We start from the raw sequence: 17,659 nt of genomic DNA, 5'->3' as shown, positions 1-17,659 counted from the left end.
TCAGAGACAAGCGCTTGATCCTACATGATGTTCAAACACTTTTAATTACAGGGTCTTTAAATTCTAATAGTGGCAATCTGCAAACTTGAAGCATAACAGGAATTTATGGAGAAAACATATGAATAACTTTATGTATACGACACTTGAATAACCTCAGTGGTTTCATTCCCCCCTTCAGTCTTCCTGAACAAGTGGTCAAGTTAAATTCCTGCTACAAGTTCTCTGGAAGTGCAACCGGCTAACATTAATCAGTACGCCTGCTGAGAAGGCTGTCTGTGTGTGTGTTTGTGTGTGTGCTGGTGGGTAGGGAGAAAAAATGGAGTAAGTTAAAGAGAGAGAGGATAACAGAATTAAACAGCCAGATATAGGAAAGGGGGGATGGTGTGTCTCTAGAGGCCTCCACACCAGTGCTCACCCTGCTGCCAGGCACGCTACACACACCAGAGACCTTATTTACCCATCAGCCCCGAAGAGGCCTGGGCCCCGGATCTTATTTACTCAAAGCCTGGGCAACCATCAGGTGCTGAGGGGATCTGGCCAGCAGCAAAAGCAAATACCCCAGATCAAAACCAACCATGGAGGAAGAAAGGGGAGCCCAGCCAAAGCCTTGGTCAAGTGCTAATGTTTACTCTTTGGTTTGAAGGACTGTGGATGGACTCCATTTGAAAAACTCCAAATTGCCTCCCCCACCCTGACTCTCCACCCCACCTCACCTTGCAACCCCCACCCAACACCCTCCATGAAATAAAAGAGGAAAAAAAAGTCAAAACTCAGATGGCTACTACTGTCTCATATCCATATGTCTAGAGCACCTGCGGTAATGTGGACTTCTCTTGTCTTTTAAACCAGCACTGCCACCGGTCTTCAGGATCAGACATGGTGTCGGGGGAAAGAGAGATGAAGACGGAAAAAAAGCCCAGCTAATGACTAGCTCTTATGCATCACTGCACTTACTAATGAGCTTCCAGGGAGAGGCTGGCAAAGCCAGAGCGAAGGCTGAGCCGGGATGTGAGAGGCCTGGGCCATCACTTCCCCGCTGTGATCCCTGCCTTCCCACTCACAAGGAGCCCCGGCTTCCAGCCACTAATGAGTGTTAGAGGGAGAGTCCAAGCTCGCGTCCACCTGCCAGCCTTCAGAGCCCAGTCTGCTGCAAGACAGTAGGGGTCAGACGCATTCCTGAGCTCTTAATAATTTACATCATATTGATTTCCTCACTGTTAGACACTCTCACCTGCATGGACTCCAACTCCCACTTTCTCTCTCAGCCTCTCTCTCTCCCCCTGAAATAAGCACATTCCACCAGAAAGAGGAGTTTGAATGGTACAAAAGCATGTAACTTTGCCCTGGCTCCAAACCAGTTAAATACAACATTCAATTTAATAAACTGTGGACAATGTCTGTGTCAGTGGGGACGGCGGCTAGTCTATGTACATCAACTACTACTGGGCCTTGAAAAGACTCATTAACAAGCAGGTCCTGCACATTAAATATTATGCACAATGAAAGTTGAAATTCATCTTTAACTTTGACACGCTAAACACAAATGGCACCAATTATCCTTCATTAGCATTCCGCACCTTTCCATATTTTCAGTTTTGAAAGGGCCGGACTTCGGGACAAAGAAGTTATCAAACCTAAGAAGAGCCAAATCAAAAGGCAGAAAAATGCAAGAATGAAAATGAATTATGCAGTCTGCATTCTGCTTAACCTCTAATCAGACTCAGAGAAGAGGACATTAGTATTCTTCCTTTGTCAATATGATGATGTGTATACTCAATCCTTTAAATATTCATCATTTAAGAACATAGAGTTCTTCCTACTCTGATTCATAATTCAAATGATATGAATGTTACATAGGTATGGCACCATTTCCCCCCTCACAAGAACAACTTTCTATCATCAGTGCCACACTTAAGAATGACTTTTAACACCTTCCACCTTTTCTTATTTTTTTATTTTAGAGTCTTCAAAGTATACTTAGTCTGTTCCCTAACAAAGATATCTGTGTATCTATCTAGTGTCTCTATAGTTCTCAGCCTGCCTCAAGCCTTGATAGATTTATAACTCTCATCTCTTAATTTCCAGTGTAGCAATCCAGCAGACACCGGGCCATCGGTTTGGTCCTTCCAGTCAGATCGCTCTGATAGCATTATCATTATTATCCTCAAGCTTGACATGATTATCAAGTCACCTCACAACGTATGTTTGTACGCATCATGATCCACGGCCTATTTCACACTGAGTTCATTTTTCAAAACTCTACATGCAGTTAACAAACCAGTTGTCAGCGAGGACTAAAATGCAGATCATTTTCCATTGCTCACAGCTACCTTTCATTAACACCATAGTCTACATTTTGTTCCATGGATGGTGTTACTTTTCCTACCGTACTCTACATTACTCAACCCCATATAGGCATTGTTTTCACCAGCCACAAGATCAGATGTCTCTCCTGGATGCAGGAAATGCTAGGTGTCTAGATATATCTGCAGAATATAGTAAGGGATGGTTCAGGCAGGCAAACAGTATTTTCCCCAGGAGTATGAAATAAGAAAAGAATATATATGGTCTAGACAGATATAGATATTGTTTTGTATTGAATTTCTAGAATTCTTTTAGTTTCATTTTGACACTTGTTGCAAAAATATGTTTAAAAAACCTAATTAAGCTCATTGTTACACAATTTTTGCAACGCATACTTTGCAATCCAGTAAAAGGAGTAGTTCATTGGATCTTTTTTTTTCTCTGTTTGTTAGTTAATATGATTTCATCAGTCATACAGGAGACTGTAGGACGCTGTCTTATGAGCGGCAACATATTAGCATTGAGGCACGATTGTTTCCTATGTTCTGGAGCTATAGATCACAAGTGTGTCCTGTTCTGTGTTAACAACTGTAATGTTACATGTTAAAAAACTGTTTTTTTATATATATATTGTATGGGAATTTATGGGCAATGCCGCACAGTCAAGAATTTGAAGCAACTGTAACATAAATACAACTGGTTGACTGGTCTAGTTTTATTTCTTGTTCAACACTGCCCTCTTCTGTTATACATGTCTTCATAAATATCTGTATATGCAGCAGCAATTTTTGCCAAATCACTTAAGGAAAACAGTATTTAATGGTGCGGGCATCCAACACAGACTTTTATGCATCGTTTATGTTTTTTTGATGCCACCTCCATTATTTATAGCAGAAACACTGATGTCCAAAGGCCATTTATATTTTACAGTTCTACTCCTCAATTGGTCTGATGCAATTCTCTCATCAGGAACGTCATTCTCACCAACCACATTAGCATGTCTTACTGTGTTTGTACACTATTGCTTCTATGCAGACTTTACTGCTTATAATGTATTTTTATTGTGTTGTTGCATTCCCCATCTGACTGACAACTCCTCAGAACTGTTTTTCCAGCATTGCATTAGTGTTTTCACTTCAAGTTACTTTAATTGTTTCTCAAGTCAACTTTGCATAATAACTGATAAATTGATAACTGTTGTATTGTTAGAATAGTACCACCACCTCACCACTCCCAGTAGACTGGTCCTTCTGCAAACAGGAGCAATGAGAGAGCTCAACCTCTCTGTACAGGTAAGAATAGGCATGTTTTCTCTATTTTCTAAGCTAATGTTTCTAATGTTCACAGCTAAGAGATGGCTTGAGTTGGAGGCCAATGAGATGCTTCACAATTTTGTGTACACGGTTGAGGAAGGATTTGACCTGAATAAAGTAAGGAGATATTACATGAACATCATCCATGAAAGGACCACATGCGCCAGGCCAGCGTGCTGCTATTGCTGAACATGTATTAATTCATGTGGAACTAAAATGCCCTCATTCCTGAAAATAAAAGTGGTGATTGTGAGAGCCAACTGCTACTTCAGGTAGCAGTTGTCTACATGAAGCCAACTGTTACATAGTCTTTTCACCAGCAGGTGATAATGGTGTTCCTGCCATCATATTCACCATTTCTTAACCCTATTGTGGAATTCTTCTCTACTTGGAGATGGAAGATGCATGACTGAAAGCCTTATAATCAACAATCTCTAAATGAAGCCATAGATGCTGGCCGTGAGGGCGTGAAACCAAAGGCATTTTAAGTCTGGTTGTGGAAAGCAGAAAATAAATTCCTTTTTTGTCTCCATCCTGATATGACAGCATCAGGGACTTTGCGTGGAAAGGACCAATGTTTTTATGTTGTTTATGCCACATTTTGACCTTACCCTTCAAATGTCACAGCTGAAATTCATTCTTATCAGACCAGGCATCATTTTTCCAATCTCCTATTTTACAACTTTGGTGAGCCCACGCAAATTAGCTTGTTATTAACTGAAAGGAGTCGCACCTGGTGTGGTCTTCTGCTGCTATAGCCTGCTTCAAGGTTCATCATGCTGTGTGTTCAGAGATGCTCTTCTGCATACCTTGGCTATAATGAGTCGTTATTTGAGCTACTGTTCCCTACGTTTTAGCTTGAAGCAGTCTGTCCATTTCCTCTGACCTCTGGCATCAACCAGGCATTTTCTTCCAGAAAACTGCAGCTCACTAGAAATTTTCTCTTTTTAGACCATTCTCTGTAAAGCCAGTGGTTGTGTGGAGAAATCCCAGTAGATCAGCAGTCTGAAATACTTAGACTAGCTTCAACAACGATACCACATTCAGAGTCACTTACAATTTTTCTCAGCAGCTTTGGTCACAATTCTCACATCAGTAACGTATTTTCTCACGAGTCTTAACGCAAAATTGTTTTAGTGTTTTGCACACATGAGTCTGTGTTATTAAAAAAAATGCCTTAACTGTTTTGAGAACTGGATTAAGTGGTGAGAATGATGTTCCTGATGTGAGAACTGCACCAAAGCAAACTGTAAAAAAAGAGAGCCTCTTCATTAACATGTTTTTCTTTTCATTGATATGTACATTTGCACCTACATGGCAGGAAAAATGCTAAAAATAAACACAACCTGTTAACAGGGCTTAAAGATCCTGTAAATTAAAAAACTTGTCAGAGTCTCATTTGGAATTAAATTGGGTATTTCAGCCTTTTCATATTTATAACAGCAGCAAAAACACATTATCTTTTTCATTAAATTGCCTCTGTAGGCATCGTGTAACTGAAAAGAAATGTTTCAGATTTTAACTACAGATAAGTCTGTAAAATGTATTCAGCAGAAAAGTTAAAGTTTACACTAAAATGTAAAGTGTGATAATATAAGCAGAGCCTACCTGTAGTTTATTATACAGTTATTACTGATTTCAATTCCAGTTCACTAAACTCAGTCTATCAACTAGCTTCACTGTCGATGTTTAAAAATGAATAAGCATAATTTATATTGCTGTTTCTATAACACAAGAAGAATCCTTGAACACTCCACATAAGCTGTTGCACGTGGATATGAGACTATTATGTGTATCTTTTTCTTAAGGATCTTAGGCAGGATCATCAAACTGTCTCTGTAGGCATTTTTTATACTAATACCCAACTGAATGTCCTTAGAGCCAGATTTTGGTCAGAGCACAGCGAAGAAGAAGAATTTTACTAAAAATGAGTGACTTGCCAACAATTTAATACTATCTAAGTAAGTAAGTAAGTATGTAAAATGTATTTATATAGCGCTTTTGATAGATAAAAATCACAAAGTGCTTCACAAAAAAACAGAAACAGAAATATAGATAAAATAATATAAAATAATATAAAACAATGGAAAAAATTAATTACAAGTTTGTAGAGAAACGTCTTCAGCTGCTTTTTAAAAGAGTCAATGGAGTACTGTGCAGTGTCTCTACCTACATTGCACAAATGTGTAGACAAGTTCTGTAGATATACTAGAAACCAGTCTGTTAATGTAGAAAGTGAAACTTGTCCATTTTAAATATTAATTACACCATAAATCTTATTGATTCATAGCATCCTGTTAAAAACTCTTTGCCATCCACAGATGAAAAGCAGACAGACTAATCATGAATTCTACAAATTATCCACTGGCAGGTGAGTCTGTTTGTAAAATCATTTAAAATCATTCTTTGGTCTGAACAGGCTTTAATGCAAGATCTATTTTGTATTTTCATAGTGGAGAAAGAAACGGATTGTGAAAATAATACACTAATGTTCACTGCACTGAGTTATATGCAGTAAAGGGTCAAATGAGCATCGCTGACTAAAAATTTAAGAAATACATTTTTACTTTTTTTTTATTGTTTTAAAAAAGGACCATGATGTGCATTCATATCTGCTGGGTGAGGTGACATGCTTATGTCACGTGTCCTGGGTTTTCTAATAGAGCAGCAGCATGCAGTTTAGCGACGTCACATGTAAAATCCTACATGTAACTTGTTGTGGTGGCCACATGATGTCAGCACAGAGTCATTCTTTCCTACTTACACCACAGTGCTATGTGCAGTCATTCTGCAACCTTGAAAATGTATTTACCCTAAAAGTCAATTTGATTACTATTGCACCAGTTCACAACATTATCTAAATTTACTTTACACTGTAATGTAATGACCCTACAGTTTTAGAGAGAGATCAGATGATCCCCAGTGAGCAAGGTGGGGTGAAAGAACTCTCTTTTAACAGGAAGAGACCTCTGGCATCACCAGGGTCAGGGAGGGCGAAGGATGAAGGTGAAGGAAAAACAGGAAGACAGATGCACACAGAGCGTTCTCAAACCTCGACAAAAGACAACAGTTAATGCAACAGAAAAAAAGACATTGGAAGTAAAAAGATGGGAATGTGGAAGTGCTCAAAGCATATTGAGCGGTTCCCCAGCAAGTTCTAAGCCTAAAGCAGCATTACTAAAGGGTGGTTCAAGGTCATCTGATCCAGCCTTAACTATAAGCTTTATCAAAAACAAAACGTAATAGTAGGACAAAGAATAGGAGTGGCATTTAGCAATTCCACTTAAGCTATTTGAGTAAGTGTTTGTTCTTGATATTCACCATGCCAATTGGAAGAGGTTGCCAAACAGCCAGGTCTCAGTGGCTTTATACATATCAGGAGGTGCATCTTCTAAGTCGCCCCACTCAGAAACCTGCTCAATTTAAATCCGCTTAGTCTCATAATTAAACTTGTGACCTTAGCTTATATTTATTTTATTCTGTAGACATAGATTTGTTTCCTCAAACTATTTAAGATTTAAGGTTTATTTTTGCCATTCTGCACCAGTGACATGTTTCAGTGCACAGCCTTGCCTGGAGCACTACTGTCATGTTTCAGTGCGCAACTTTAATTACACAGAGTGGAATAACATTCACACACATGCTTTAGACCGTTTAGACTGTGCAAGTGTCATTAAACTATTCAGTAGAGACAACACAATTATTTTGGGCATTAAAGAACACAGTTATGTAAATGTTCAGAATATGTGTTACTTTGATTACATTTGAAGCTATAATACTGTACTTCATAAAATATAATCATTCAAAGCTGAGAGTGATATATTCTGTTCCCGCTGCCTTCTAAGGCATGTAGCCTGAGTTCACCCCTGTGTGCTTTATACCGTGGACCTAAAGATAATGAATTGCATTTTCACCACTTATATCACAGTAAGATAACCCTGCCACAGGGGGGCCACAAGCCACCGTACTCCCGGTGCTCATCCCAAACCCGAATAAATGGGAAGGGTAGTGTCATGAAGGGCAATTTAAAAGCTTTGCCAAATCAAACATCAAGAATAAGATTTCCATATCAGTCGGAGTCCGGGTTAACAACAACCGCCTCGAGTGCTGTCGGCCAACATGGTGCCGGTGGAAACTGTGCTATTGTTGGCCAAAGACAAAGGAAAAGGAGAGGGGGAAGGCATGCTCAAAGGCAGTATGAGAGAAGGAAAGACAGAGTGTGGAAATGAGAGTACAGACTTTAAATGTAGGGAGTAAAGGTAAAAGGAGGGAGTTGACTGATATAATTGAAAGAGGGAAGGTACATATATTGTGTGTGCAAGGGACAAGGTGGAAAGGAAGCAAGGCTGGGAACATTGGAGGTACAGTCAAACGGTTCTGCCATGGTACTGACAGGAAGAGAAAAAGATGGGGATAATCTTGAAAGAAAAGAATATAAATAGTGTTGTGGAGGTAAGAATGTTTACAGACAGGATCATATGTTTGAAGCTGGAAATTGAAGACTGACGCTGAATGTTGTCAGTGCATATCTCCTACAAGTTGGATGTCAGAAGAGAAAGAGGAATTCTGGAGTAAGTGTGAAATAGAGAGTATCTCCGGGGGGTGAGAGAGTGGTAACTGAAGTAAACTTCCATGGACATAGGTGAAAGGAATAACGGTGGTGAACAGGAGTTGGGTGGGTATGGTCTTGCAGAGAGGAATGCAGAAGGATACATGGTATTGGATTTTGCAAAATGAATGGCTGTGTTCAACATATATTTCAAGAAGAGTGAGGAACACAGGGTGATGTATAAGAGGGGAAGAAGGTGGACAGATGGTGGACTACATCTTATGCAGAAGATGAAATCTGAAAGAGATGCTAAGGTGGTAACAGGGGCATATGCAGCTGAGCAGCACAGATAGTCAGTAGCATGACTTCAAATACCAGAGCAAAGTGAGTGAAGGAAGTGAACGCAGGGGCAAAGATTACCTGTTGGAAGTTAAAGACTGTTGCACAGAGTTTAGGCAGGAGCTGAGGTTGTCTCTGGGTGGTTGGGAAGAGTTACCAGATGACATGAGAAAGTACAGCCGAAGTGTTGAGGGAAACTGCCTAGAAGGTGTTTGGTTATGCTCTGGACAGAGGAAAGAAGACATGGTGATAGTTGCTGGAATAGCGAAATAAAGCAAATAAAAATGTTCATCACTTGGAGTTGAAGAAAGAGAGAACTAGCAAACGCAAAGGAAACAACTAATACTGAGTTTTATATGAGAGTAGATAGAGAGTAGAAATGAACATCAAGCTGGAAAGGATGTGCAGTGGGGTAGGGTGATTAAAGATTGAGATGGAAATGTACTGGGTGAAGCACTGAGAAGGTTGAAGGAGTACTTTGGGGAGCTGAGGAATGAAGGAAAAGAGAGAGGGGAGGACAGATGAAAGAAAGATGGTAAATCAGGGAGTGAAGAGGATTAGTAAGGAGGAAGTGTGGACAGTTATGAAGAGTGGAATAGCTCTAAGTCCAGATGAGAGGAAAGCAGACTTTTTAACCAGTTTGTTTAATCCTGAAAGGATGAATGAGGAATCGACAAGTGTATTAGTACAGAACCAAGAACCATGGTGAAATGCAGCATAGTAGTAACTACAGAGGGGAGGGGAGGGAAAAAGTTGATGAAATATGAGGGAGTCCCATAGTAAAGAGTCTTTGAAGCTAGGTTAGAAAGAGAGGTGACAATTAGCAAGCAGCAGTATGACTTTATGCCAAGAAAGAATTACACATAACGTGTCTTGAGAGCACTGATGGACAAGTATACAGAAAGTCAGAAGGAGCTGCACTATATCACTGTGGATCTAGAGAGGCAGAAGGCAGGGTTCCATGAGTGGAACCGTGGTTCTGTATGAGAATGTTAGGAGTGGCAGGGAAATATGTGAGGGTGGTGCAGGACTGCAAGGACAGCAAGACAGTGTTTAGGTGTGCGGTAGTAATCACAACTGGCAGATGGGTTTGCAATGTTGATGGACAGGCTGACAAATGAATTAAAGCAGGAGTCTCCATGCACCATAGTGTTTGTAGATGACATTGTGATCTCTAATGAAGACAGGTGGCAGGTAAAAGAGAGCCTGCAGAGGTGGAGGTATGTACTGAAAAGAAGAGGAATGAAGGTGTGTCGAATCAAGTCAGAATACTTGTATTTTAATGAAAGGGAGACAGGCTTAAGAGCACTGCTATGATATCTGGTTTGGAAACATGAAAACAAAAACACTAACAAAAAGACAGGAGGTGGAGGCATCAAAGCTGAAAATACTAAGATTTTTATGGGGAGCAGCCAGGATGAGTATGACTATATCAGACAGGGCAGGGCAGGTTGAGTGGTTTGGAAACAAAGTTAGGGAGGCAAAGCTGAGGAGGGATAGTGGATATATTGGACAAAGGATGCTGAAGATGGAGCTGCCAGGCAGGAAGAGAAGAGGAAGATGTATTCTGGATGTAAAGAAGGAGGACATGCAGAGCGTTGGTGTGACAGAGGAGAATGGTAGGGATAGGGAGAGATTGAGGCAGATGATCCCCTGTGGCAATCCCTAAAGGGAGTAGCCAAAAGAAGAAGAAGAATATTACACAGGAAAATACTGAAGATCTGAGAGAAGTACAGTACCTCACAAGGGAGCATTAATTAAAAATTATTTTAGTTGTTGGTGTTAATATTTTTTTCTCTTTGAAGCAAATAAGGAAGAGATGAAGCCTTGACCAATTTCTTATTCATTCCCAATGATTCTGTTACCTGTTAAACCAGCATTTACACTTCTGGTGGGTGTATATCTCTGTCGGGAGAGCTAAGGAATGTAGCTGTCTATCTTCATAATCATATGGACAAAGATCTAAGCTTTTATTTTTAGAGTCATTATTTTCCAATATTTTTGGCTCATCCATGAGAAAAATTACTCAAAGATAGCCTGTGCATGGTTTACGCAGGCTGTCTACGCATGCATTAGTTAGTTCAGATGCGGAGACGGACTCCTTATATTGGCTGTCCTCCAGAAACCGAGCTGTGAAGCCAGACTACTTGCAGTAAGAGTCCCTTGTGTGTGCTGTGCCAACCAAACAGCACATGAAGAGATGGCATTTTTGTTAAGCATGATAGAGACTCAATTGGTGACATTTTGCAATACTGACAGATCTAACTCTCCATCAATCATATCTATACAGTGTTTGTGTTAACCAATACACCCTGTTGCTTAAAATAAGTAGTTTATTTTTTTTATTGTAAAATAATGCACAAGCAATAGTCAGCTATGACAAAAAATAGGAAAAATATGAGAAAGACAGTGCTATAGAATAATTTCATACCGAGAAGCCTACATTGCAACGGGGGAGGGGGCAGCAGCACATCTGCTGGGACACACCAGTTTCCATGGTAACCTTTGATCACAGAGGGGATAACTGAAATGAGGTAATCACTCCATTGAATCCTGCCAGCAGTTTGACAACAGTGAGAACGAACTGCTCCTCCTCAAACTTGGCAGGAGCATTGCAACAGCTAGAGCTTTCTGCACACCTTGATGACATTTACAAGTTTCTTCTTGTGAGATTCAGTGAGATTCACTATCACAGTTTCCTATAGGAATACAATGCTGTCAGTGATATCATATTCAGTATTTAACATGTGATAGGAGTGATTTCACACAGCAGGAAACAAAGCACGAATGTCTGGAGTAATCGCATCTTTATAACATGTCTTTTCCCGACTTGACTGTGACTCATTATCATGAGCTGCAAAAAACAAGCACTTTAATATCAGAGAGTGTTTCCAGCTAATGAGTTAGCTTTTCAGAAACAATTGTTACTTCACTCTCCCTTCTGCACTTTGTTTTGCACCAGCAGTAGCCATAAAACAGTTGCTGATCATTTCCTATTAAGTGATTAATCTACAGTCAAATCTGAAGGTCATCAAAGTGATTCCAAATGGTGGGTTTTTTGTCAGCACTGGATTTTAATTGGCATCATTTTAATTATTCATAAAGGTAAATTGTTTCTTAGTGGGAAAAGGTTCACTGATGGTGGCCTTTGCATGTCATCTGGCATTAGTGATCCAAATAAATGATCTATAATCATATTTTGCTGTAGCCTTGGAGAGCCATTTTCTCTCGCAAAAAAGTGTCATTCTGCTGAAGCTGGTGACCTCAGTGGGGAACTTCTACCATTAGGAAAGGATGAAAGGCTTTTAATGTCACTTCAGGTTGTTTTACATACATCCCAATTACTTCACAGCGTGAGTGATGACTGACGTTAATGTCACTTATGATCTTAATGATCTCTTGTTGTTGTTTTGTTTGGTAATCTGAGGAAAATCTTTTCTCTTCTTTTACACAGAGCCTACAAGCATGTGAGATCCATCCATAAATATAATATGTCCCCTGGCATGACTTGTGTAAGCTTTATGCATCACGACTAATTCTCCTTCCACTGCTACTCTGATAAACAACAATGGATGGCTGACCTATACAAGATGTCTGGCTTTGTGTTGAATCAGCAGACACAGCTTGGACAAAGGCAAACGGCAAAGCATGCCACACGGATTCACTATCAAATGACTTCGTTGCCTGTTTGCTGGTGGCAACATATGGTGCCTGTGCCAAGAGACTGCATCTGTATTCACACAGGGTCTAACACTGGGAACAGATGCTGCAGTACTTCTGACCCTGCAAATTAATGGAAACATGTGATACAGGATGCTCAAAACAATCTTTGTGCACGTGGTAGCGAGAGAGCAGAGCTGCCGTAGCTTTAGTTTAGTATATTTTTCATGTAATTTGGAGAAACCATTTGTGAAAGCACATTTTTTTCAGCCTGTGTAATAGGTCTAACATTTTCACTAGTGCCTAAGGGACAAAGCACTGACCTCTGGCGTATTAAATGATATTGTGAAGTGACATACTAAGCCAAAAGTGCAGGGTGGCCCTTTTTTTCTCATTGGGGGCAGATGGTGCAGAACGTGTGCTGCCATATATGGGGTAAGGCACAGCAGTGGGTGCGGCAATAGCACTCTGATGTTTTGCAGGAGTGGATTATTCTCCGAGATAGGGCCGTAATGGTTTATATGAACGTTGAGTAAGCCCTGCAAGTGTGCACCATCGGTGCAAGTGTATGTATGGGCTGCTGTACCACAGAGAGGAAAAGGAGAGAGGAAAAAAAAGATAAAGGGAGACTGAGAGACAGAAAGCGCACTACTGCCGTGAGACCTGGATTAGGCTCTGGACAGTGCATGCTGCTCTGGTGGCTCAGATTGCTCTAAAATCTCAGAGATTATGTGCAATGAATGACTGACTGAATGAATGAAAAGGCGTGTGATTTTCAAAATTACCATACAATATCTAGAAATGCATGTCATTTGATGTTGTTAAAAAACACCTTATGATTTATTTAAGAATGGCATTCTATAATGCAATGCAATGTAATCCCTTGTGATATGACACAAAGATTATGATTTTTAATGCACAACTTCTATTTCTACCTTCCTACTAGTCACAATTAACCACAGCTGTGAAACAGCAGTCTCTGTCTGAGCAGGTATACACTCATTTTGTTGCTCAAATGATGGATGCCATCTAAGACAGCGTTTTGAAACTGGGTGTTATTTCTTCACTAAACCACTCTCAGAATCACTCAAACCTGAAACTACTGTAACCCAGCAGACCAATTACTAACCGCAGCGCGATCATATTGTTTGCTACATGGCATGACTGCATGTCATTGCTGGAAGATTTAATGCTGAGAACTCCATGGTGCAGGTTTGAGGTTTTGCTTAATATCACATTGATAACTGAGTAGAGTGCATTCGGTTCATCGGATTGATGATCTCAACTTGGACTCTCTTTAATGTAAACTGTCATTTCTGATATTCAGTATTTAACCTTTCCACATGACATAATTTAATGCATGGGGCTTTTAACCTCCATTAGCCACTTAGAAAATTAAATACATATGAATAGATGTTTGGCTAATAGCAAGGAATTAATGGTAATGTGTAAAAAAACCTTTATTTATTTTCGCTCTCCTAGCAAACCAGCACCGGCACAATGCGATTTCTTATTTAATATGAAAGTTTGATGTAATATATTACATTAAATAATAATTTGTCTAATTCACAAGTATGATGCAGATGTATTGTGAGGTGAACAAGCATGCTGAAGTAGTAGTATGTGACAGAACATCTTTACCCAAGGCACACAGCTCGCCATGGCATGGGAACGTCGTTTTCCTTGTATGCAGCTCTAAGCTAATACCACACAATCATGCACGCATTGCTACCCTTTGCTTTTACAAGTCAGCATATATGCCAGTATTAATTAGTTGTGTTTATAGAAGTGAAATACACATAACAATGATATTTCTACATTGGTCATAACGAGGTAAGCAATGGTTTCAACCACTGTGTCAAGCCATGCATTAGAGACTTAATCAAATGAATTTTCTTCCCAAAATGCAAAGCGTTTTTTAAAAAAAAACTTAATTGTTAGTGAGTTATGGCTTTCCTTTGAAAGGTTCGGCTCTGTTTCTTGTTGTGAGTAATGGATACGAGCTTCAGACTGGCTTAATGCAACAGTGATCTGATAAAATACACCACACAAAGCACTCTGGCCTGGAGAGGTCTCCATTTATGGGGTGGGGGGGGGACACTGCAAGATTATATTGTGCATGTTACTGTACCTTCAAAGTCAAAAAATGCTTTCTAAGCTAACTTCTAAAGTAAACTCTTTTTCCAGAACAGTTCAAAACAAAAAAGCAGATACTTCCACACGTGTTTGCCCCAATCCTCAAAATGTAGGGCAAAAGAACAGAAGGAGTGTTTTCATCTTAAGACACACCTGCAGCTTGGCACAGCCTCTCAAGAAGTACAGTGCAAAACAACAAAATAACACACCAGAAAAGGTTCAAAGGCACTCTAAATACTAAACTGGAATCTGATAATATTGTGATGAAAAAGGTTAAATAGGCGCATAAACCACAAAGCAGGTAATTGCATGCTCGCTGGAATTGAAATAAACAGGTATAAATATTCAAGTCCTCAATGACAGTGATGAAGTACACCATGTATGATCTGTGAATGTGATCATGTCATGTGAAGTTATTCATTATGTTCTCTCACTCACAATTGGCCAGCTGTTTGAAGAAGTCAAGCTGAAATACTGAGACAGATGTTTCAAGAATGTAAGTGAGGTTTTGCATAATGCATACATTTTTTTAACCACCTGGTTGTTGTTTGCAGAGAATTGCCAAAGCTTAAGAGAGTGAGTGACTGAGTGAGACAGAGAGAAAGAGAGAGAAACTGCAAGGATACAATAGCACATCATTATGCTCCACGTCATGTTCGCATGCAGGCAGTGGTACTGAAACTACAGGACCATGGACAGCACCTCAGTTAAAGGCACCTGCTGCTAATGTGTGCTCAACTTTTCTGGACAGTTTTTTATGTTTGTTAGCTTTTTATGCTTGGTTTGCTTGTTATATGTGTATATATATATACATATATATATATATATATAGATAGATAGATAGATAGATGGATACATACATACATACATACATACATACATACATACATAACTAATAGGGTAAAAAAATTAAGGTAAAAGAAAGAAAATGATAACTGTCCAATCAGCATATTTTAAAAAATACCTATGAAATACATCCCCAGCATAAAATGTGCCACAAGATATATACAGTGTACTAATTAAGTAATATTAAGTAGTACTTAATAAGCACATTTCTGTATAATTATATAAAGTGTAATACATAAATTTAGATATTTTATATTAGATTTTACAATAATATCCAATTTGCACATTATATTGATTGATGAAGACCATACAAGACTCGGGGATTATCAGGGATTGTAACATCTAGTCCTTTTACTGAATTTGCCTTGACTGGTTGGGCTGAAGGGAAAGCAAAGATAGAAAAAGAGAGCATAGTAAAGTGAAATGCTATATACAGTAACAATAAACACTGGGCAGGCTGGAGAGACAAGTAACTGCAAATCAGGAGCATGCAGCCACAGAGCCTGAGGCACCTGCAGAAAGGTACAGGGAGAGAGAAAAAAAGCTATAGGGGAGAGAAGGCACAATGATAATGACATGATATAGTGGCATATAAATGCATGGACAGCAAAAAAGAATAAAGTAGAGGATGCTCAGTGCATCATGGGAAGTTATCCAGCAGTGTCAGCTTACAGCAGCATAGCTAAAGGAAAGTTTTAATACTGATTTTGAAAGCAAATTCTGTGTTTACCTAGAAAAATACAAGCTCAGAACTAGTTCCACAGAGGAATGTGTCTGCATAAGCTTTGCCTTCCATTGCATCTAGGAGCCATAAAAAGTGGTGTCTGAGAGCAATGTTCTCCATTGAGATAATATGGTGATCTTTAAGCTAAGATGGTCATTAAAGGATTTCTATGTAAAGAAAAGAGTTTAAAATTTCATTCTGGATTTTTGGGGGGAACCAAAGGAAAACCAGTGAAAAACATTTTGAATCATGGGTTTGGAACATTCTGAAAATAAGAAATAACAGTCCACCCTAAAAGTAGTGACCAATTTTTCAACATCGCTCAAAATGAGAAAGGAATTTCCTCATTTTGACAATGTTTCACAAATGAAACAAATTCACAAAAGACTTGTTCTGTATGTAAGTTTAAGGACATAATCTGGTCAAAAGTAAAATAAATAAAATAAAAAGTACTTTACACTCACATATCCTCTTTTGGCAAGCCAAGGAGAAGCCTACAAACTTGGTCACTCGGTTTATGGCATAAACTGAGTGCAGACAAGCTGAAAAGTTGTCTAGATTCTGGGTTTACATTCATGTGCAGGCCACTGTAAATGTTTCTTGAGCTGATGTCACTGCTTTTTCACTAAAATAGAATTTTGAAGGAGAAAGTTAGGAACAGCTGTCACACAGCAAAAAGATATGGGGATTGAATGTCTTGGTCAGCAAGGTCTTTTCTGTGTGGTGCTTGCATGTTAGCTTAATTGGCTACTCTCAGTGGACTGTGGATGTATGAGCATTGGCAACCTGTCCAGAGTGTACCCTGCCTCTCGCCCTGCATTTTCACCATCACTTGAATCTATTACTCTTTTCAACGCAAACGCTGTATGGTTAGATATCAAATCTAATTATATGACTTTTGATTGATTTTTGTGTGTCTGTATGAAATATTTATCTCATGGTACATGGTGTTTCTGCATAACATGGTGCACGTGTGGTTTTGTGTAACTGTTGAAGTTTTACATAATCAGCATTCCCTGCTGTATAATATTCTGCACATTAATAAGGTAACCGCATTTTGTCCGCAAAATTATATGTTTGTTTGTTTGTTTTTTGTGGGGTGGATTCTAGAGGACCACCACATATCATGAATGCTAATTCTTCTCATTGAAAGAAAAGTAGTTCTCCAGTTATAGAAATAAGTCTTTGTTTTTGTTTTGTTTTACTAAGGACTCGATGATTAAGATAGAATCCACTCTCACATCTGCCCATTCACTGTAAGGAGTTGCCTAGCTGTAGCCAGCGGTGGGGGGTTAGGGTGATGAGACAGTACAGTAGATAGCCTCGGGTTAAAATGTCGCATGTGTTATAAAAAGTAATGATATATGTTAATTAGTAGGCTGCTCAAGAAAGCACATAAGCATATTTCCCAAGCGGCTGCACTCTTTTAGAAATGTTTGCAAATGCTAAAGAACATTAATTCATTAATCAGCGGTCGCTGACTTAGCTTACATAATCAAATCGGTGAAGTGGAAAAAAGCGTTAAGTAGATGTTGAACAGCAAACATTACAGCAGTATAGAGTATCAAACATGTATAAACGGTTATTCAATAGTTCAAAACAGTATGGGAATAGTTGCCAGTGTTAATATGTGTGCGTTTCAATTTCTATCAAACTGCTGTAAACTATCACCCTCCACTAAAAAAGTCTCCTGTCATTACGTGGACCTCCCCCCCCCCCCCCCGACGCGCACACACACACACACACACACACACACAAGGCAGTATTTTGTAAGCACATACTGTAGTG

At 39.3% G+C, this 17,659-nt stretch overlaps 1 long non-coding RNA gene across 1 annotated transcript; it reads left to right on the top strand.

The window, feature by feature from the left end:
* Positions 1-11,035: 11,035 nt before the first annotated feature.
* On the top strand, positions 11,036-11,823 carry LOC112844193 (uncharacterized). The gene is made up of 3 exons (XR_003216910.1): positions 11,036-11,171; positions 11,471-11,554; positions 11,714-11,823. It is a non-coding gene; the product is annotated as an uncharacterized LOC112844193 (long non-coding RNA).
* Positions 11,824-17,659: the final 5,836 nt, after the last annotated feature.

Source organism: Oreochromis niloticus, linkage group LG16 (assembly GCF_001858045.2).
Source record: "Oreochromis niloticus isolate F11D_XX linkage group LG16, O_niloticus_UMD_NMBU, whole genome shotgun sequence".
Lineage (NCBI taxonomy): Eukaryota > Metazoa > Chordata > Actinopteri > Cichliformes > Cichlidae > Oreochromis > Oreochromis niloticus.
This window is presented reverse-complemented; position numbering and strand designations above follow the sequence as displayed.